Consider the following 21,772-nt stretch of genomic DNA (forward strand, 5'->3'; position numbering starts at 1 on the left):
AAATATAATTTGGCTGACTAGTTTCAGAATGTTGATAAAATTAGGTTTGGAATAGCCTGCACATTTGGTTGATTAATCTCATGCCACTAATTTTAGTTAGATTAAGAACACTATAATTTCTTGTATTCTGATATTGTAGACTTGAATAAAATGATTGTCTTGGGATAGGACTGTATAATCTGGTAGTTTTGGTAATTTTCTGAACCATCATACATTTACCTTTTGTCTGATGATCTGTGTAGTTAATTGTGTATTCCTCCCCACTTGGTTTCAGGTTTATTTGTTATAACATAATGTAAGAACAGGTTTAATTGCAGGAAAGTGGGTCCATTGCCAGAAAGTTGCAGAATTCATCCTGGTGAATGATTTTTCTGATAATCGTTTGTTGCTGATCCTGTTAGTTTGGTGTATTAATTTAGAATGTTAAAGGGTATATGAAGTAACTTCATGGGAGAGTTTATCAGTCATGCTTAGGGTTTCTCTGATTTTCTACTGAAATTTCTCTAATGGCAGAGAGCCTACACTTGCTTAAGAGAAGCCCCTGTCCTGGGGCTTTAGGTCAAAGCAGCTCTCTTCAAACCTGAAATTTCTTGCAAATCTTGAACTGTATGTTAAATCTTTATTGTTTAGAGGTCAATAATATTGTTTAGAAGTCAATATATATTTTTCTTTCTTCCTCTCTCCCTCTCCTTTTTTCTTCCCTTTCCTCCTCCTCCCATCTTTACAAAGATCCAGGCATATATATATATATATTTTTTTTTTTTTTTAAGTCTTTATTGAACTTGTTACAATATTGCTTCTGTTTTATGTTTTGTTTTTTTTGGCCACAAGGCATGTGGGTTCTTAGCTCCCCAGCCAGAGATCCAACCTGTGCCTCCTGTACTGGAAGCTAGGAGTCTTAACCACTGGGCTGCCAGGAAAGTCCCAGACACATTCGTTCTCTTTGAGGAGCACTCTGTCCACCGTTACATTTTTCTGCTGGGGTTGACTGATCATGTCTCCAGAGTTCTGTGGATAGACGTACTTATCTGAGGAGTGCTGAAAAATCATATCATGGGGTATCTGTGAAGGAGACTTCTTATGAAGGGGAAAAACTTGAAGACTTGAAAAGACCTCAGAAATATAAACCATCCCTGTTTATACCTTAAGAGTGAACAGATTGAAAGAGAACTATTGGCATCTCGGTAGACTCTTGACATGTAATACTTGTGTTTTTGGTTATTTGTCAGTAACTTTCAAAGCCTTTGATAAGTCATTTGTTATTTTAGAGAAGTGTGACTTGCAGTGCCTTCAGGTGTCTGGAACAAGTCTCTTGGCTGGCATATAAGTGGGCCTGTCTGATTGCCTAGCTCAGTACAGTCTGGGGGTTCTTTACTCTTCAGGGTTATGATTTGAGAGTTATGAAAATCTTTATTACATTATGAAAAGTAATCCCCCAAAGAAATCCAACTGGTAGAACTAATGATGCAAATGAAACGATCTGAGGAAGTAAAAGTTCTTAGTTAGCATAGAGGAGTTATGGACAAATTAGAGTACAGTGTTAAAATTTGGTGTCTTGGATCCACCACACTCTAGTTGTGGAAAGAAAGGAAAGCAATTCGTAATACTAGGTGAATGCTGGGCCTTGGCAAACATTGCTGATTGGAGAAAGTTGAAAGGACAGTTAACTTGTGATGTTACTCTGTTCACCAGGATGTGTGTGTTCTGAAATGCAAAGTCAGGAGTGGGAGGAAGCACTGTTGGTGAATTTGGGGGCTCACTTGCAACAGAGTTCCAAAATAATGCAAATCAGCTGACCTGCAGCTATTGAATGTAAACATGGGAAAGGGTGACTAGAAGGTGTGTGCAGGTGCGTGTGCGTGTGTGTGTGTGTGTAAACATGGGAAAGGGTGACTAGAAGGGGTGTGTGTGTGTGTGTGCGCGCACGCGCTCAGTCGCTCTTTGTGACCCTTTAGACTGTAGCCCACCAGGCTCCTCTGTTCATGGAATTTTCCGGGCAAGAATGCTGGAGTAGTTTGCCATTTCCTTCTCCAGGGGATCTTCCAGACCCAGGGATTGAACCTGTGTCTCTTGCGTCTCCTGTATCATTGGCAGGCGGATTCTTTACCACTGAGCCACTTGGGAAGCCCTGACTAGAAGTCAGAGGTTTTTAACTTTTGGAAGATGAGATGTGCACGGCAGCACGTGATTACAGTGCTGGGGGAAAAGTACAGAAATAGGCAGCGACGATAGTGTCTCCAAAGGCGGCTGCTCTTGGAAAGGCTTTATTTAATTACTGAGGAAAGGAGCTTTATTATTGTCTAGGAAATTATTCCTCTATACTCTGCGTCCTGTTTTTAGATAAATAAATTTAATTATTATTAGTAGTATTTTTTTTTGGCCATGTCATGTGGCATGGGGCATCTTAGTTCGCCAGCCAGAGACTGAGCCTGTGTCCCTTGCAGTGGAAGCGCGAAGTCTTAACCATTGGACTGCCAAGGAGTCCCTAATTTTTATTTTTTATTGATGTGTAGTTGATTTATTAGCTTCAGGTGTACAGCAAAGTAATTCAGCTGTATATATATGTATAATATATATGTTAATATAAATTATATATATATTTTCAGATTCTGTTCCATTGTGGATTATTACAAGATACTGAATATAGTCTCCTGTGCTATACAGTAGGCCCTTGTTTGTTTTATATGTAGCAGTGTGTATCTGTTAATCCCAGATTTATCCTTCCCCCCTTTCCATAAGTTTGTGTTCTATGTCTGTGAGTCTGTTTTATAAATAAACTTATTTGTACAGTTTTTAGCGTCTTCATAAGTGAGATCACGGTGTTTGTCTTTCTCTGGCCTGTTTTATGAGCCTGATAGTCTCTGGGTCCACCCAGGTGCTGCAGATGGCATTTTTCGTTCTTTTCGGTGGCTGCATTGGTGAGTGTGGTGTGTCACGGGGCATTTGTGCTGCTTCCGTGTCTTGGTTATTTTAAGCAGTGTGCTGCTTTGAACATTGGGGTGCATGTATCTTTTCTGATTAGGGGCTTTTTCTGTTTTGGGGTATATGCCCCAGCATAGGGGTTGCTGGGCCATATGACAGTTCTGTTTTCAGTGTTTTCAAGGAGCCTCCGTGTGTTCTCTGTAGTGGCTGCACCAGTTTACGTTTCCCACCAACGGTGGAGGAGGGCTTCCTTTCTCCACATCCTCTCCGGCATTTATTAAATTTAGACTTTTTGATGATGGCCCTTCTGACCAGAGTGAGGTGATACTGCATTGTTGTTTTGATTTGCATTTAGAGAAAAAACAAGTGATCTATCATGGATTTATGTATTCAGTTTAAGCATCTGGTTTTGAGATATTTTAGACTTGCAGAGGAGTTGCAAAAAGAGTACAGGGAGTCTCTGTATACTCTTTTTTCATAGGAATTTATTAAAGACAAAAACAGAGGCACAGTAGCCCAGTCTCCAAGATTTGTGGCCAGTAGTTTAGCTCAGTTTCTGCACCTACTTGCTTCTAGTACTGTTTGGCAGCTAAAGTTGGTACTAATGTGATCACAAAGTCTTCTCCACCATTTTTTGTTTGTTTTTGCTTATTTTTTCCTGATTGTAAAAGGTATTTTGAACTCTGTAGACTATTTGATAAGTATAAAATAGGCAAGAAATTACCACCATCTGATTCAGTCTCTAATAACATTTTTCTTTCCTTCCAGTGTGTTTTTCTATTTACTTTTAAAATATGGTTGAGATCACACCGTAAATGTACTTTTTTCTTCTGCCTTTTCCACTTAATATGGTATAAGTAGTTTTCCCAGTCATTAAATACTTCATAAGTATTTGCAATGGCTCTATAATATCACATTGCATGAATTCTTCAATAGTTAGATTGTTCCATTTTTCGCCATTGTAAATAATATGTGATTAATGTTTTTGCTAAAAGCTTTTTCTGTGTTTCAGAAAATTGCCTTAGAATAGATTCCCAGAAGGGCCCAAAGGGTATGAAGTTTTTTTTTTTCTTTTTTTTTTTAAATAAATCTTTTATTTTAAAGGTATGTCATTAGTCTTTTTCCAGAAAGTTTATACCAATTTATTCTCCCACAAGCTATAGAAAAATACTCACCAGCATTGTGTAGCCTTCAGAAAAATTGTGGTAGAATTAGTAGGTTTAAAAAATGGCTTTTCATTGTTCCTCAGTTTTTTTTCTTTGGTAGGAAAAGTTTTTACCAAGTTAGATTTTCTTTTTGTTTGTTTATAGAAGACATCCCTTATGGTTACTTTACTTAACTATTTATCCTTTACTGACATCTATTAGAAGTGGTGCCTTAAGCATTTTTTCTCATTGTCTTAAGTAGATTTTTATTATTATTTTTAATTGTGGTAAAGTACACATAACAGAAGGGCTTCCCCAGCGGCTCAGCAGTGAAGAATCTGCTTATGATGCGGGAGCTGCAGGAGACGTGGATTTGATCCCTGGGTCGGGAAGACCCCCTGGAGGAGGGCATGGCAACCCACTCCAGTATTCTTGCCTGGAGAATCCCCATGGACAGAGGAGCGTGGTGGGCTACAGTCCATAGGGTCGCAATGAGTTGGACATGACTGAAGTGACTTAGCATGGCATGGTACATATAACAGAAAGTTGACCATTTTGAAGTGTACAGTTTATTGATATTGAAAGTACATTCAGCATGTTATGAAACTACCACCACTGTCTAGTTCTAGAGCTTTCTGACTCTCCATTGGAAACCCTGTACCCAGGAATAGTCACTCCCCATTTCTCCCTCTTCCTAGCCCCTGACAACCACAAAGCTGCTTTCTGTCTCTGTAGGTGTGCTTATTCTGATGTCTCATATATATGGAATCACATTCAACTTAAGAAAGAGTCACAACCTAAAAGCTGAGAGTTATGATTTATTTGGTGAAAACTTTTAGGACTTAAGCCTGGGAGAGAGCATCTCAATAGTCTTGAGAGAACTGCTCCAAAGAGGTGAGGGGAGGAGTCAGGTTATATAGAAGTCTTAACAACAAAGGGCAGGTAGTCTGAACATTAAAGGATTACTGTTAATTAAAGAAAACCAATGGACATGAATTTGAGCAAACTCTGGGAGATAGTGAAGGACAGGGATGGACAGGGAAGCCTGGTGTGCTGCAGTCCATGGGATTGCAAAGAGTCAGACATAACTTAGCGACTGAATAGCAAAGAAAATCTGATATCCCAAGTTAAGAAATTTAGCAATTTTTTTTTTTTTCTATGTATGGGAAGATGCAGGAGTCTGGGCTCACTGAAATCATTCCTTTCAAATGCATCTCAGCTATCCTGGGGCCAGTATCCTGTGTTTTCACATGCTGACCTCTGTTGAGCTCACCAGAGGGAGTGGCTGCAGTCTGATGACTGTTAGATCACAGGTACCTCTCTCCTTCCTGAGTGCCCTGAAGGGCTGGAATTGCTGATGACTGTGACATCCTTGTTTATTGATATGGCAGGAAATATTCCAATTCTCACAATATTTATGGCCTCTCAGTATCTTTTAAAGCAGAAAAAAAAATGAATTAGATTAAGTAAAATTCAAATTGAATCTATGTATTAATATTAGAGTTTGAAAATTGACAGTCCCTCTGTTAAACGGTCTTAATTCAGCATATTTAGTTGGTCAAGGTTTCCCATCCCTGGTTTGTGATTGTTGGTGGTGACAGAGGGCGACAGGCCTTGCGGGGAGGAGGGAACCTAAAATAAGGACAAAGATAGAAAGAGTATGGTGCTTGGAGAGTGAAAGCCAATGAAGTGAAAGCACATTCCGTGGCTGGGAATATACAGGAAGCCCTTCTCAAGTTAACCTCTACAGCAACATGATTTGAAGAACTTTAGGTAAGGTGCCTCCCTCTGTGTCATCAAAAAAAAAAGAGCAACAAAATAGCCTAAAAATGAATGTATGTGATAGTATCTAATACACAAGAACTCAGGAAATGGGTGAATTTTTGCCTAGAAGTAGATTGGTGTTGGGGACAGCAAGGACAGACGGAGGGGCCAGGGCATCTGTTTCCGTGTTGGGCTCTTCGCTGGAAGTCCTGGGAAGTGGGGGAAGTTCTGTGTGTTTCTCATTTTCGCATAGAAGTTTTTCCAAGGGCCTTCAGAGTTTGATCAGATACTCACTGAGATGGAATGTTTGGTGTAGATGGAGGATTGTATTTATGGAACCATATATAGCTTCTGTGGTAAATTCTTCTGTGGGCAAGTCAGTGTCTTGTTTTCATTAGTCAACACGTTAATCACTTTCTCAGAGTGGGTGGGGTCAGTGTGAATCAGCAAAGCCAGTGATCAGCACTTGGGTTAGAGACACCTCAGTCCCCCAGGTAGGCAGTGACTTCATTTTATTTCAGCATTGCTTATGATTAAGCAGTTAAGGACACATTTTTGCAGCAAGTATTCAGAAAGGAGTGAATTCAGTGTTTAGTGATTTTAATACATTCCTAGATATCTGAAGACTAGTATAACCTCTTGTTTAACAATATGGGTTTGGGGCCTGAGTTTGAATCCTGGCTCTCCCACTTAACCTCTTCCCATATGACCTGGGTGGGACAAGTTACTTAATCCTTCTGGGCTTCTGTTTCCTGTCTGTGCAGTGGGATTGTTACGAGGATTAAAGGAGTTGATCCCAGTTCATTAGGACACTCTGGGGAAGTGATTAACTTGTTGACTAATGAAAACAAGATACTGACTTGCCCACAGCAGAATTTACCACAGAAGCTATATATGGTTCCATAAATACACCAAGCACCAAGTTAGGACAGGGCTTCCCTGGTGGCTCAGTGGGTAAAGAAACTGCCTGCCATGTAGGAGACCCAGGTTCGATCCCTGGGTTGGGAAGATCTGGAGAAGGGCATGGCAACCCACTCTGGCATTCTTGCCTGGAGAATCCCATGGACAGAGGAGCCTGGTGGGCTGTAGTCCATGGGATGGCAGAGTCGGACACACGTAGGAGAGTGCCTGGTGTGTGCCAAGTGCTGAGTAAGTGTTAGCTTTCTAAGTTATCACCATTGGGTAACTAGTCTACAGCTCATTTAATATAAGAGAATTAAAGTAACTCCTGTGACAGGTGTTTATTAAGTGCCTGCTGTGTGCTTAGGTAGACCCTGGGAATAGAGATGAATTGGAAATAGTCTCTGCCTCTGCACTCCAGGCCACTGGAGGGACCTGGCAGGAAATTTCTTTTTTCTCTCGTTCTCTCTCTCTCTCTTTTTAAACAAGTGAACAATGTACAAAATTTAAATGATGCAATAGAGTGTACAGAGAAAAGTCGGTCTCTTTCTGTTCCCCTGCCCCCAGTACTCCATTCTCTTCTTTAGAAGCACGCACCATTGCCAGTTGTAAATGAGAGAGAGAGAGAGAGAGAGAGTGTGTGTGTGTGTGTGTGTGTATTTTTCTCTTAGCCACTCTACCTCTACTAATGGCTACCATACTGCACTTACTGGTATATTGTTTCACAGTTGCGTAGTATTCCATGATGTGGATGTACCTTATTTAACTAATCTTGCTTTGAGGGAAATTTAGGTTGTTCCCAGTCTTTTGTTTTATAAAGTGTTGACCTGAAGATCTTCCACACATAAACTTTGGGTGGGCGGGGGGAACTGCTAAAAGTATACTTGCTGGATGAAGCTGTCTGTGCATTTAAATTTTTGTAGATGTTGCTAAAGTCTTCTGTTGTGGTGGTACTGGTTTTCAGTCTCACCAGCATTGTATGCAAGTCAAAGAGGTCATTTCAGTCCACCGTCTTCTGTGTAATGTTACTGCTAAGTCACTTCAGTCGTGTCTGACTCTGTGCGACCCCATAGACGGCATTCCACCAGGCTCCCCCGTACCTGGGATTCTACAGGCAAGAACACTGGGGTGGGTTGCCATTTCCTTCTCCAATGCGTGAAAGTGAAAAGTGAAAGTGAAGTCGCTCAGTCATGTCCGACTCTTTGAGACCCCATGGACGGCAGCCTACCAGGCTCCTCCGCCCATGGGATTTTCCAGGCAAGAGTAGTGGAGTGGGGTGCCATTGTGTGATGTTAGGAAGCCCACAAACAATGACTGGCCCAGCCGGGGGAACTTCAGTAGGTTTCACGGAGGTGGTGCCGTTTTTCAAGGAGTCTTGAAAAATGTATAGACAGGAGTTCTCTAGGTAGAAAAGGTGGGAATGGCGTCTGAGAAGACGTGGAGGTGTTGCGTGGAGAAAATGGGTCTAGCTGGGGCCCAGGATGGGTGAGGAAACTGGAAGAGGGAATGTGGGCCTGGTGAGGACCAAGGGGCGGGTCAAGGCCAGGTGACGGGGTGGCTGGGTCACCCGTGATGGCCAGATGGCAAAGACCCTGGGTGGTGGTGAGAGGCTTCCAGTTGAAGGATATTTAGAGAATTTGTAAACCAGTCTTTAGCAACCATTTATTACCTGAAGAAAACTTGCCATACTTGGTGGAACCTGAATCAAAGCTGGAAGGGCTTTAATGCTAGGAATTTTAGTGTGGTGGTTTCTTGGAGAGGTCCTGAATGCTGGATGGGTGTTTCAGTTCTCCTGTTCATCCCTGTTAATGCAGCAGTTTCTGATTGAGTCTGTATTATGTATTGGGATTCTGTGTAATATTATTTCCTTAAAAAAACAAAAGCAAACCAAACAGCTTTTGCTGCTGCAATCGTGGATTTGGTTCCAACCCATGTTGTCCCAAACACAAATAGAAGCCTGGAAGGTGATGGCACCATTCTTTTAGTCTTTGTTTGTAGCCCTGGTGAAGATGGTGGCAGTCTTGGAATTTTTTTGAGCATTTAGTTGACTCTTACTTGGAATTTTTTTTCTTTGGTGTCTTCCTTTTTTTTCAAGGTTACTGACTCATCAATGAAAAAAATAGTGAAATAGTTTTGCTCCTTTATGGTTAAGGGTGGCGGTGGATTTGTATGTTATGTCATTGACTTCTCATAACTGCCTGGTGTGGGGGGACTGTTGTAAATCCATTTTGCAAGTGAAGTACCTGAGGCTGAGAGAGATGAAGTCATTTGTCCAAGGTCATGCACCAAGTAAGTGGTGAAGTTAGAGGTCAGACACAGGTTAGAGGTCAGACACAATTCACTTTTAAGGCGTTCCCAGGATCGGTAGGATCCAGCCTTCCCAGTAACGGGGGAAGTGCACCACAGGTGCAGTGGCGTGGAATTTCTGTCCCTTGGCTTTGGGTTGTTGCCCACAGTGAGGAGCAAAGCCTAGAGGTGGGAATCAAAAGCCGCACTTTCTCTTTCCGTCTTCCTCTCCTTACCCCAGTTGAGAACCGTGAAAAGGGCCATAATGTACTCCTCTTTCCAGCTAGTTGTTCCTGTTATGTGGGGATTGGAGGCTGGTGGAAAGCTGTTGAGTCATCCTTGCCTTACCCAGGGATATGAACAAGGCCAGGGTTCCTGGCAGGTCAGACAGTTGGACAGGAGCTAAGTATCAATTTCCTTTCTCCTGTGTACCTCCCACCTCCACTTCCCCTACTCCCCCACCCTCCGAAAAAACACCCCTGGAACTGCCGCTGTTCTGCCCTTGTAACCCAGTGAATCTTCAAAGCGCTGGAGGCACAGAATCAGTAGAGTTTCAATATTACAGTAGCTTTCCATATTGTAAAAGTTACAGCTTTTAAACAAAATCACAGTCATGAGTACCAAGCTTATTCTTGAAAGTAAAACTTAAAAGACAGCTGCATAGACTAGTAGTGCTGTGCGGAACCCAGCACCCAGGAGAGTCCCTGGCCGAGAGAGCGCTCTTACCAGAGCACATGGTGTCTTCTTTGCTGGTGGCTCGTGGTCATCTGTGGTGACGGGAGGAGCATTTAGAGCCCCCAGCCAGGAAGCGTCACTTCCTACCGAGCGCACATCTCTGCTTGTGCAGCAGCATCACGCTTCCTGTAGCATGCAGCACCCTCAGAGGTCCTCCGGCAGCTGCTCTCATGGCCATCGTGGTTTATGTTGTGTGGGGTACATCAGCACCGTTGGGCAGTTGGCAGTGGTACTTTGAGAGCCTTAAAGTAACGTGACTGATTGTAAATTAAGAATTACAGTATTAAGGTGGTGCAGGGTGTATTGAGAGGGACAAGCTGACGACAACTTAGGGGACTTTGTCTTTATAAAAGCAAATCCAAACGTGAAGGGTGGGCTGAGAGTAACGCATAGTGAGAGAGGGATAACTACATTAGCTAACATTTACATGGTGCTTTATCATCAACTTCCCTGGTGGCTCAGACAGTAAAGAATCTGCTTGCAGTGCAGGAGATCTGGGTTCGATCCATGAGTTGGGAAGATCCTCTGGCGAAGGGAATGGCAAACCCACTCCAGTATTCTTGCCTGGAGAATTCCATGGACGGAGGAGCCTGGTGGGCAACAGTCCATGGGGGTTGCAAAGAGTCAAACACGACTGAACAATTTAACACTTTGCGTTTTCCTTTTATCATCAACTGCATAACACACACCTGATTGCGTTTAGTCCAAGGATGCTTGTCCAGCAGCTTGCAGGATTTGCCCAAAGTCATGTAGGCTGTACTCTGGAGCGGGGGCTGCCTCTCACCTGGCATTTTCTCTGTGGCCAAGGACCTCTCAGTGTTAGCACTGGCTCGCATGAAGCCTGTTCAGTCATTTCTCATGTAAAGAGCTCCTTTTCTGTGTCCCTTCATTCCTGCTTTGGTGCCCATTGGGGGATTGTCATCTGTACCCGAGGTGGGAGTTGTACTGGAGCACATTCTTCCGGGCTGTGTCTCCCTCCTCGCTTTTTTTCCTTCCCACAGGAGAGACTGATCACTGTTTTGTTTATGATGAGTGAGTGGTGGGGGGGAGCCTAGCAACATGGCCCGCATCTACCGGGTAGAAAGTCATTGCATCAAAACCACCCAGCTTTCAAGCCTTTCACCTGCCTCCCCGCAGGAGAAGCTCATGTTGCTCTGTGTCCTGCCTTCCTGTCGTGGCTGGACCTGGGCAGGCCAGGACAGTTCAGAACAGGAAGGAGGCTGCAGCTTTGCCCATCCTGAGGAGGACATTAGACTTTGATCTGTACGTCGTCTCTTGAGATTATGTATCAATGGATAATACTAGGGTGAGGGAAAGGAAGTGATTATATATCGATGGATAGAACTAGGGCGAGGCAAAGGAAGTGATTATGCTCTCCCAGATTCCAGCACTCTGTAATACAGCCTGGAGATGTTTGCCAAAATTTCAAACGTTATTTTAACTGTTATTTAAAAAGCCAGTTCTGTTCCAGAGTAATTTAGGAGGCACGTGGTATGGGTTTTGCAGGAGACTTGCTCCTAAACAGTTCCGGTGGCAGCAGCAGTGAGATGGAATCGGTTAGGTTGGAGCTGCAGTGGTAATTGTGATTCACACTTGCCGCCTGTTTTTACGGTGGCTCGTCAGCCCCTCACCCATCCACTTCCTGGTTTTATCAGAGGCAGGGTAACACCCGGTCATTCAGCATCCCTCCAGCTCCTGGAGCAGAACACCTCTGCGCTTGTTTAAGGGGTAGAGGAGCTACGGCTGGGAAGGGACTCTGGTGGCCCTGCCCGGTGACTTGACCAGTAGCTGGCCGACTTTGGGCAAGATTCTCTGTCCGAGCTTTATTTTCCTGATCTATAAAAGGAGGTTGACTTGCTGTTCTTTGGGGTTTGTTTTATTTCTCTCAAGATTCCATGGTCCTGATTTAGGAATTCATGGTAGCATGCCTTGTGTTAAAATGTGCTCAGTGAGTATCTTTTGAGTTTAATTGACTCCACATGCAGATGTAAACATTTGTTCTCCTGGGATATGTACCTGGGAAAGAGAAGCAGATGGGATTGTGAAGAGACAGCCTAGTCTTAGCTGTATTACTCATTTATTTTAGACAGTTTGTTGCAGAATAACTGTTTTTATCATTTGCTTTTTTGGCTGTCTAATTAAAGCCTTCTGACTAGAATATAGATAAATAACAATATAAATTGTATGTATTTTAGCTTCTAGTGGGATGTGGTTCTTGTCCAACCAGCAGATGCAAAATTTTTAATATCTGACCTAGGTATTATCCTTTTTCAGAAACAGTGTGAGATAATAAATCTGGCATCTGAGAAAGTAAAATAATTTCTTCCCTTATTGTATTCTCTTCTCACTTTTTCTTTCCTCTTTGACCAGCTAACTTGGAGCAGTGTGGAGCAAGATGGAGCGTACCAATCCAACAGACGAGATTTTAAAAAACTTTATTTGGAAAAATTTCAAACTGACAGAAATCTGGCAAAGAGAGAGTAGTGCCAGGAACACTCTTAACACTCTTTCTACAAACTCAGCTTTTGTTAACATTTTGCCGTATTTGCTTTATTATTTGCATTTATTCTGTGTGTATCTAGTATATATGTGTATATATGCATATACATACACACACATGATATTTTCTGAATCATTTGAGAGTAAGTTGCCTGTGTCATGTCCACTGCCCCAATATAGTGTATTTCCTAATAGAAATATTCTCTTACATAACCACGGTGCAGCTGTCAACTTTAATTTAACATCGATTCAGTAGTTTTATCTGGTCTACCATCTGTATTCCAATTTTGTCAGTTTGCCAAATTAAGTTCTTTATAGCATTTTTTCCCCCCCTCCAGTGCAGTATCTAGTCTAGAATCAGGTATGAGTTACTTGTGATGACTCTGTGGTTTTCTTTAGATTTGCTGGACATTTTTGAAACCAGTGCACCTGTCCATTCGTAGCTAATTGATGCCTCTTGTTTTTATAGCTCGTCCAGTAGTACAGGGATAAGGTTTTCCGGATATAAAACACACTGTCTTTTGGGTACGAGATGTTTCCTCTAATTGGTTCCCGTGGGGACAGAATACACTGCTTTGACTTCTCGTGACCGCGGTGGGACCAGTGGGCTTCCTGGCCCAGACGCTGGGCTGTCATACTGCTCCTCACTCCCAGTCCTCAGCTGTCAACAGAGCCTTTTGTTCATGGAAGAAACAGAATCTGACTGGGCACTTTCTGCAGACCCAAGAAATACTGGGACCGGGAGAGGGGGATGTCTTGCCGTTGATCAACTTTATGGTAGATTTAGACTAAAGCAGAAAGGTGCTTTTTAACGGTTAGAAATATGTTTAGATGTAGCCGCAGTATATGTTTTAATCAAATATTAAGTATCTGCATGATGATCTCATACAAAGTTATGTCTGTAGTTACTCTCAAAGGGCAAATGTCATTCAGTTTAAGCTGTAGGCGAGACAGCCAGGAGCCTTTGTGGGCACATGTATAACTTCAGTAGTTAGCTGCAGACACGTGTTCATAGAGTTGTGATAAGTACATCTGCCTGGGCTTTGTTTTCCCAGAACATGGTGTGGTGCTCCTTGTATTTCCATCAGTAGAATACATGTCCCGCTCCCCCCCAACCCCTGCCATGCAACTTTTGTATATAAATTACTTCACTATGTATCTGTTACCTCAGCATTCAGCAGCCCGTGTGTTAGACTTTGAAGATTCAACTGGTTTCACCAGTTTGCTTTTAGAGAAATAAAATAGGTTTTCTAGTTCACCATGGTTTGTTTAGTCTGTGTCTCAATCTGCAGACACTGTCCTGTAAAAAACAAAGAGCAGTGGTGGGAAGGGTGAGAAGGCTTGTTCTGCGTGCCCTTCTCCTGCCTCGGTCTTCCCTGGTGTGCTTCCTGGCGTTTTGAACTGCCTGCAGGACGGGATGGATGGATGGATGTCACATTGATTTCCATTGTGTGTTATTTTAAGCTTCGTATTTCATCTCATGTTTATATGCAGGCCTAAAGGCCAAGGAGATTTTCCCTCATCAGTTTTCTTTGCACTGGTGAAGGGTGCAGGGAAGAATGTGAATTTTCTTTTGAGAGTTTAGACATCCGTGGTAATCCTCTTAGCTTCCAGAGTTTACATGAGGTTGAATTTCTTTGCTAATGAAATCTCTTATTAACACACCAGGTGTCTTTTGCATACTTTTTATTTTTAACCTTGGTCAGCAGTTAATATAGAATCACTTTTCTCCAGAACCTTCTTTAGATAGAAGCAACTGGAGTAGTAAAATGTTCTGGATCTGCTGTAGGAGTCTTTGAGCTCAGACTCTGCTGCATGCTTGCCCTCATATTTAGGTTTACTATCAAGGAAGCATCAGCCTGAGTACAGAAGGCTCATGTGATTCACCTCATTGAAGAACAGACAAAATGTAGCTCTTGGCAAAGGTGACGAAAAGCTTGATTAACAACCTTCTTTTAAAGAAAGAGTCTTTTTTTTTTTTTTCCCAGTACCAATTTTATAAAAAGGTTATGCTTTACAGAGGGGTGTTCTAGAGGCACTTAGGTAAAACATTGCAGATTTATCAGGATTTGAGAAAACTGTCATCTAGGTGTCTTGTCTTAGGAGACAAAGCACAGTATTATCCATTATCAGTCTCAGTGTTTTTACGATAAATTGTTAGCAATCTCCTGGTTTTCAGAACCTAATCATTGGGTGCTTGTGAGCAAAAGTCATTATGATCAGAGCTCTTCAAAGGGGGAAATTAAAGCACAGTTTTATGTATCTTGAGTTTGGAAGAATTACCATTATTCCTGAGAAACGAAAACTGATATCAACAGTCTACTTGTTCCTTTTACTCTCCTGAATTCGGTCTGTAAGATATTTGAGTGCCAGTCCGTACTGGCTTCCCTGTGGCTCAGATGGTAAAGAATCTGGCTGCAATGCGGGAAACCCAGATTCTGTCCCTGGGTTGAGAAGATCCCCTGGAGAAGGGAATGGCAACCCACTCCAGGACTCTTGCCTGGTGAATCCCACAGACAGAGGAGCCTGGTGGTCTACAGTCCACGGGGTCGGAGACGACTCGGCGACTGACACTACTACTGCAACCGTGCCGGCTGTTACAGCAAGTAGGAACGTATTGGGCAGAATCTCTTTCCAGACAGTTTTATGTTCTCATTAGAGGAAGAGGCCTGGCATCTATGAATTATTAACAGGTAGAGATGTGACTTCACCTCCTTCCTTTATTCCTGGCATTATGTTTACTACATGCTTTACACAGATTATTTTCTTTAATCCTCAGAACAACCCCATGAGTTAGGTTTTCTTATTATTCCCAGTTGTGCGTAAGAGGAGAAAGAGTGACAGGTTAAATAACTAGGCCGAGGTTGAGGTGTGTTCTGATTTGAACCCGAGGAACCCGACACCAGAGCTTGTGCTCTTTAATGGTTCCATTCTGAAGTGAGCAGAGAACACTGCCATGGGCAAAATTCTGTGATACCGCTTACAAGGAAATACAGAAGATGAAAACAAGGGAGGGATCTGTACTGAAAACTTCATAAGAAATTTCATGAAGGTTGAACTGTGAATTGCTGTGCGTACGTGCTAAGTTGTGCGTATGTGCTAAGTTGCTTCAGTTTTCTCTGGCCCTGTGTGACCCTATGGACTGTAGCCTGTCAGGCTCGTCTGTCCATGGGATTCTCCAGGCAAGAATACTAGAGAGGGTTGCCATGCCCCTCTTCAGGGGATCTTCCTGACCCAGAGATCCTACTCGAGTCTCTCATATCTCCTGCATTGGCAGGTGAGTTCTTCACCACTAGCGCCACCTGACCAAGGAGCAAATGCAGGGTGGGAATAGCTGTTTGTTCTGGAGACCATGAGTGTTCAGACCAGAGTGACGGCTTACTGTGCTGAGTAACAGTGAATCAGGCATAGGCATGCTTTCCTCCTAGTAAACGTCTGCATTCTTCAAATCCCTAAGGATTTTGTCATCTCTGTGAAGCTTTCCTTGTGTCTCTCAGAGTTCTGTTTGGGCTCCTAAAGCTATTTATCCATATGTCACTACTGTAGGATATAAAGCATCATATTCTACATCTCCCCGCCACCCCCACCGGCCCCATAGTCTCTACCCTCGCCCCCCGCCCCGCCCGGGCTCCCTAGGCCATCTCCAGTTCTTGGAAGTCAAGGACAGTCTTTTGTATCTCAAGGACCTAATGCAGTATTCGTTACTTAGTGAATATTGAGATTGTTTTTTGAAGAGTTAACTGAACATCTCAGTTGGTCCAGATATAAAGTCTCTTGAAAGCTAGATTTAGGTTAACTGGGGCCGAAAGTGGCTATTTAGAAGCATTTATCTGGTAGGGAAGTACAGATGGAATTGGAATTGGGAAAGCTGACATCAGGATGACTAGGTAAAAAGTTCCACTAATCTAGGCAGGAGGGGGTTAGGGCCTGGTAGAAGTGGAAGTGGGGAAGAGTCAGAAGATTTCAAATTATGTGGACCTTCCCCTTCTCTCAATTTTTTTGTAAGTTGTTAGGTAATTGTGAGTCTTGGTTGACTTAATAAATAAATCAGTCATATAGTCTCTGAATTGCTAGACCATGAGCAGTGCCATAAAAAGGCAGATAAAGTTAAGGCAGGAACAGTTGAAAGCTCCACTTGGCAGATTTTAACTCTTTCTGGGACAGAAAAGATTTTTTTAGATATGTACATAGGTCTCCACGAGTGTATTATGAGCCACATTTAATTCACCATCCTGTATAAATTTGCTATTGAGGGAAGTCTAAGGGAAATACAGACTTATGGAATTGTAACTTTCTGTTGTCATCCTTGCAGCTTTGAGGAGAAATAGGTGATGATTCTTAGGAATTTAGGAGTCTCACGCTCAGACTTCATCTCTGGGTCCCCAGACTGCTCTTAATAATTGTGCTATTAGAGGAAAAAACACAGTTTCTAATATCAGAGTCTGCAGACACCAACCTGAATGTTAAAAATAAGTATTCCTTTTAAGTTTCAAGACTTGTGTGTATGTACTTACCAAGTGCATGAAGCAGTCATCCTTTTGTAACTTTCAGGTCAAGAAAATAGAATATTACCAGCATCCCAGAATCCCTCCTCCCCAAAGGCTAATAATCACTCTTCTGATTATAGGGCTTCCCAGGTGGCTCAGTGGTAAAGAACCTGCCTGCTAATGCAGGAGACGCAATAGACATGGGTTCGATCCCTGGGTCAGGAAGATCCCCTGGAGGAGCAAATGGCAACCCACTCCAGTATTCTTGCCTGGAAAATTCCATGGACATAGAAGCCTGGCAGGCTATAGTTGACGGGGTCGCAGAGTCGGACGCGACCGAGCACGCATGCGTTCTGTAACACCATGGATTTGTTTTGCTCATTTTTAAAAGTTAGCATAAAACAAATAATGAAGGTTGGATGCATCTTGGCTTCTTTCATTCAGCTTTGTTTGTGAAACTCACCCATGTTGTTGTATGAAGCAATATTCATTCGTTTCTACTGTTATAACATCTTCCTGATGAATAAACCACAACTTATCCATCCCACTAGTGGTGGACATTGGGTTCTTTGGACTCTTTGGATATTATGAATAGTGGTATTGTGAACATTTGTGTACATTTCGTGGGGTACAAATTTCTGTTGGCTATATTGTCAAGGAGTAGAATTACAGGGTCATAAAGTATGCATGTGTTCATTTTCCAAAATGGTTATACCGGTTTATAGTCCCACCAGCAGCATCTTCAGCACTACCTGTTACTGTCTTTTAAACTTTAGCCGTTTTAATAGATTTGTGGCATTATATTGTTTTTAATTTACATTTCTATGATGACTAATGAGGTTGAGTACTTGTTCTATGTATCAGCTTTTGGAGTATCCTCTTTTATAACTGTTAGCCTGTTGAAAAAAATTGAGTCATTTATCTTTTCCTGATTGATTTGTAGCAGTTATTTTATGCTGTTACCCATATTGATGATATCTTTTTCCATTTTGTGGCTTTGTTTTACACTCTCTTCATGGTGCCATTTGATGACCATTTCCATTTACCAGTCTTTTTCTTTGTGTTTAGTGTTTTCAACAGTTTTTTCCCTACCCCGGGGTCATGAGGATGATCTATATTTTCTAGAAGCTTTATTGTTTTACCTCTTATATTTTATACCTGCATGTAACTGAAATTTTATTGTGTGTGGAATGTGCCTTGCTTGGTTTTTAGCTGACCTCGTTCTTTTGTTCTGTTAAGATCTGGGTCTTAAATCGTGTCCAGGATGGGAAGCAGTCAGGTGTGTCTGAATTCTGAATGTTCTTCGTCGGTTAATCAGTGCAGTGCTTGAATAGCCTTTGGGAATTGAAACCTCTCTTCCTAGCACATCAGGGTGCTTGGTTTTATTTCTTTGTCCTTTTATTACTTGAAAGTGTAGTCTCATGTGCTTCAGATCAGATCAGATCAGTCGCTCAGTCGTGTGCGACTCTTTGCGACCCCATGAATCGCAGCACGCCAGGCCTCCCTGTCCCTCACCAACTCCCGGAGTTCACCCAGACTCACATCCATAGAGTCAGTGATGCCATCCAGCCATCTCATCCTCTGTCGTCCCCTTCTCCTCCTGCCCCCAATCTCTCCCAGCATCAGAGTCTTTTCCAATGAGTCAACTCTTCGCATGAGGTGGCCAAAGTACTGGAGTTTCAGCTTTAGCATTATTCCTTCCAAAGAAATCCCAGGGCTGATCTCCTTCAGAATGGACTGGTTGGATCTCCTTGCAGTCCAAGGGACTCTCAAGAATCTTCTCCAACACCACAGTTCAAAAGCATCAATTCTTTGGCACTCAGCCTTCTTCACAGTCCAACTCTCACATCCGTATATGACCACAGGAAAAACCATAGCCTTGACTAGGTGAACCTTTGTTGGCAAAGTAATGTCTCTGCTTTTGAATATGCTGTCTGGGTTGGTCATGACTTTCCTTCCAAGGAGTAAGCGTCTTTTAATTTCATGGCTGCAGTCACCATCTGCAGTGATTTTGGAGCCCAGAAAAATAAAGTCTGACACGGTTTCCACTGTTTCCCCATCTATTTCCAATGAAGTGGTGGGACCGGATGCCATGATCTTCGTTTTCTGAATGTTGAGCTTTAAGCCAACTTTTTCATTCTCCACTTTCACTTTCATCAAGAGGCTTTTGAGTTCCTCTTCACTAATTTCTTAACCCATTGCTGTCTGAATTCTGGCTTCACCACCTGCTTAAAACAACTGGCAAGGGGTCCACTGGCCATCTTGCCAGTTAGGGATAGTTCTCCAATATCCCTTCAATCATCTGCAGGTCTTGAATGTTATCCTTTATATCTCTGTTCTGACTGTGTGACCCTAGTAAAGTCTCAACCTCCTTTCCTTCCCCTCAAAATAGTTGCGTTTTGAAATCCAGTTAGAAAAGCCCCACTAAATTAAATATGTTTGGGACAAACCCCTTAGGGCATGAATCTCCAGTTTCACAGGAGGCCTGAATACTTCTGTTGTTTTGCTTTGGTCTGCTTTGATTTGTATCTGGGACTAAATAAAAACGATAGCAGGCATACCGGGAATTAGATAGCTCCTAGGAGTTTACCCAGCAGCTTAACATGGAGCGTTTCATTTGATCCCCTTAACACCCTGTAGAGTAGGTATCCCTTTTGCAGTTAGAAAAGTGATTGAAAATGCAGGCAGCACGTTATTTGTCCTTGTTGAGAAATTCCCGGTGACGGCACTGGGTCACTAGGTTTTGGAGGTTTCCATTTTCATATAGCGACCGTCATTAGATAAGAAGCACATGCTATGGTTTGGTGGGTGCTCATCTTTCCCCTTTCTGTGGGAGTGTTAGCTTCTTGGGTTGGAGCTGTGAGGAGGGTGGGTGTGATGGGACTGGAGTGGAGACAGAGATGGATTTTCTGTGGAGGCAGAAACTTGCTTCAGCAGCCTTTGATATATGGCCAGTGATTGTCAAGTTTATGAACTTCTGCCTCAAGAACCCATCTGAAATAAACCTTGACAGCCGGAATGTGATGAGTTCAAGTTTTTTCTAGTCTACGCTGGTGTGGTTCACTGTAAGAATAAGTTGTGGAGGGATTCCCTGGTGGTCCAGTGGTTAAGACTCCACGCTTCCACTGCAGGGGGCCCAGGTTTTATCCCTGGTAAAGACCCCACAAGCTGCATGCTTCGGCCAAAAAGTAAAGAATCACTTGTGAAGCAGGTGTGACTTGAAGATGTGTCTTTAGTGTTCAGGAACTTATTTTGGCTCCAGAAAACTATTGATTTATTTTAGCTAAATAGCTGGCTTTTTTTAGTTCAAGAAATATGTCTTGATTTATGGTTATTTTTTTTTTTTTTTTTGCCAAAAAGTTACTGTAACATAGATTTTCCTTTGGTTCTTTCAAATCTTCTCACAAACTTTTAAAAACAGAAGATCATTTTTTCAGATGAAATGCACACCAAATTGATCTGTGAAGCAGACCAAAGCATTCTTTTATTTATATAAATTCATTTTGAAATTTGAATTTATAACACTTAGAAAATCTGCCAGTAAGAACAGCGAGACCATTTTGATCAGCACACACACACACACACATTGCAGTCTTATTTTTGTTGCACATTCTGGTTATTTCTGTGTTAAAAAATTGTGTAGTTTAGAATTAAGCAGCTTGCAATCCAGTAATTTTTCTTGGTTGAACTGATGTATTGGTTTGAAAAAGGAATGGAGGGCTAATACTTACCGTGAAATTCAGACAAGAAAGCCCTTCAGATTCGCAAGTGCTGGAACTGTTGAGCAGTAGTCCATCACTCCACGTGTCAGAGTTGCGCTCTCACTGCATGGCTGTCACCATGCCCACAGCGCGGGAGGGACAGCTGTGCCTGGCACTGCTTGAACGTGGCCCCGTGTGCTGTACGGCGTGTTTACATGTGCTGGTTGGTGTAGATGGGCTGATACAGCCTGATTCAGCCTGTATCATTAGTACCAGTCCTAAGAAGTGCTGGTTCACCCACAGAAATGGCCCGAGTTCCTCAGTCTCCTCCAAAGCCAGTTACCAAGTAGAGGCCCCTGCTAATACTACAGTTTGATACATGACACATTTGAATGTGGACTTGTTTTAAATGCAGTTTTTAGACAAATATCTGTTTATTTGTTTGGCTGTGATGGGTCTTATTTGCGGCAGGCGGGATCTTCCGTCGTGGCGCACAGACTCTCTAGTTGTGATACAAGGGCTCCAGAGCCCATGGGCTCAGTAGTTGGCGACCCAAGGGCTGGCAGCAGAATCTTAGTTCCCTGACTAGGGATCAAACCTGTGTTCCCTGCATTGCAAGGTGTATTCTTTACCACTGGACCACCAGGAAAGTTCCCTTAAAATGCAGTTTTAATGGTCAGCTCTCACTCTGGAGGTAGTGGAGAGGATATGGGAAAGGTGGGTGGAAAGGAGGAAATTAATAGACGATTAAGCAATCAAAACTGCTGTAGTCTCCTGATCATCTCATGGTAGGTTAATGCCAGTGAAGATTCACAAAGGGCCTGCCAGCGCTCACCTTGTCGTAGACTGGTTATGTGAGGAGTGTAGACTCAAGTTCATTGCTGTGCTTGATGTTCCTGCCTTCAGTAAGAGAAGAGGAAGTGGGTTTGGGGTTCCGCATGGAAAAGGGAGAGGAGGAGCCCTGGGGGAGCCTCGGGCCCCTCTCTTCTCATTCTCCACTGGAGTGGTTCAGTTGAGAGTAGGGCTCTCTGCGGGTCTGTAGTTGGGAGGTGCTCTTATTTTGAGTCCTTGCTCTGCTTGGCTCTTAGCTGCACCTTAATCTCTGTTGGTGGCTCATGTGAGATTGAGAGTTGAGGGATCATGTTTGGCTCCTGAAGTCCCTTTGAAAACCCCCAGATATCCATGCGGCAGTTTGACGACAGTTGTTCTGAGTCAGAATATGGCCAGTAGTCTCTGGTGGCTCAAATTACGGTAAAGAATCCACCTGCAATGAGGGAGACCCAGGTTTGAGTCCTGGGTCAGGAACATCCCCTGGAGAAGGGAATGGCTACCT

The 21,772-nt window shown here is 42.8% G+C and overlaps 1 protein-coding gene across 4 annotated transcripts in view; it reads left to right on the plus strand.

The window, feature by feature from the left end:
- The window catches only part of XPO6 (exportin 6), a 107,090-nt gene that overhangs the window by 14,326 nt on the left and 70,992 nt on the right, over positions 1 to 21,772 (plus strand). The gene's annotated exons all lie outside the window — the stretch shown is intronic.

Source organism: Bos grunniens, chromosome 25 (assembly GCF_055505025.1).
Source record: "Bos grunniens cultivar Pamir isolate PY7600 chromosome 25, Bosgru_T2T1.0, whole genome shotgun sequence".
Taxonomy (NCBI): Eukaryota; Metazoa; Chordata; class Mammalia; order Artiodactyla; family Bovidae; genus Bos; species Bos grunniens.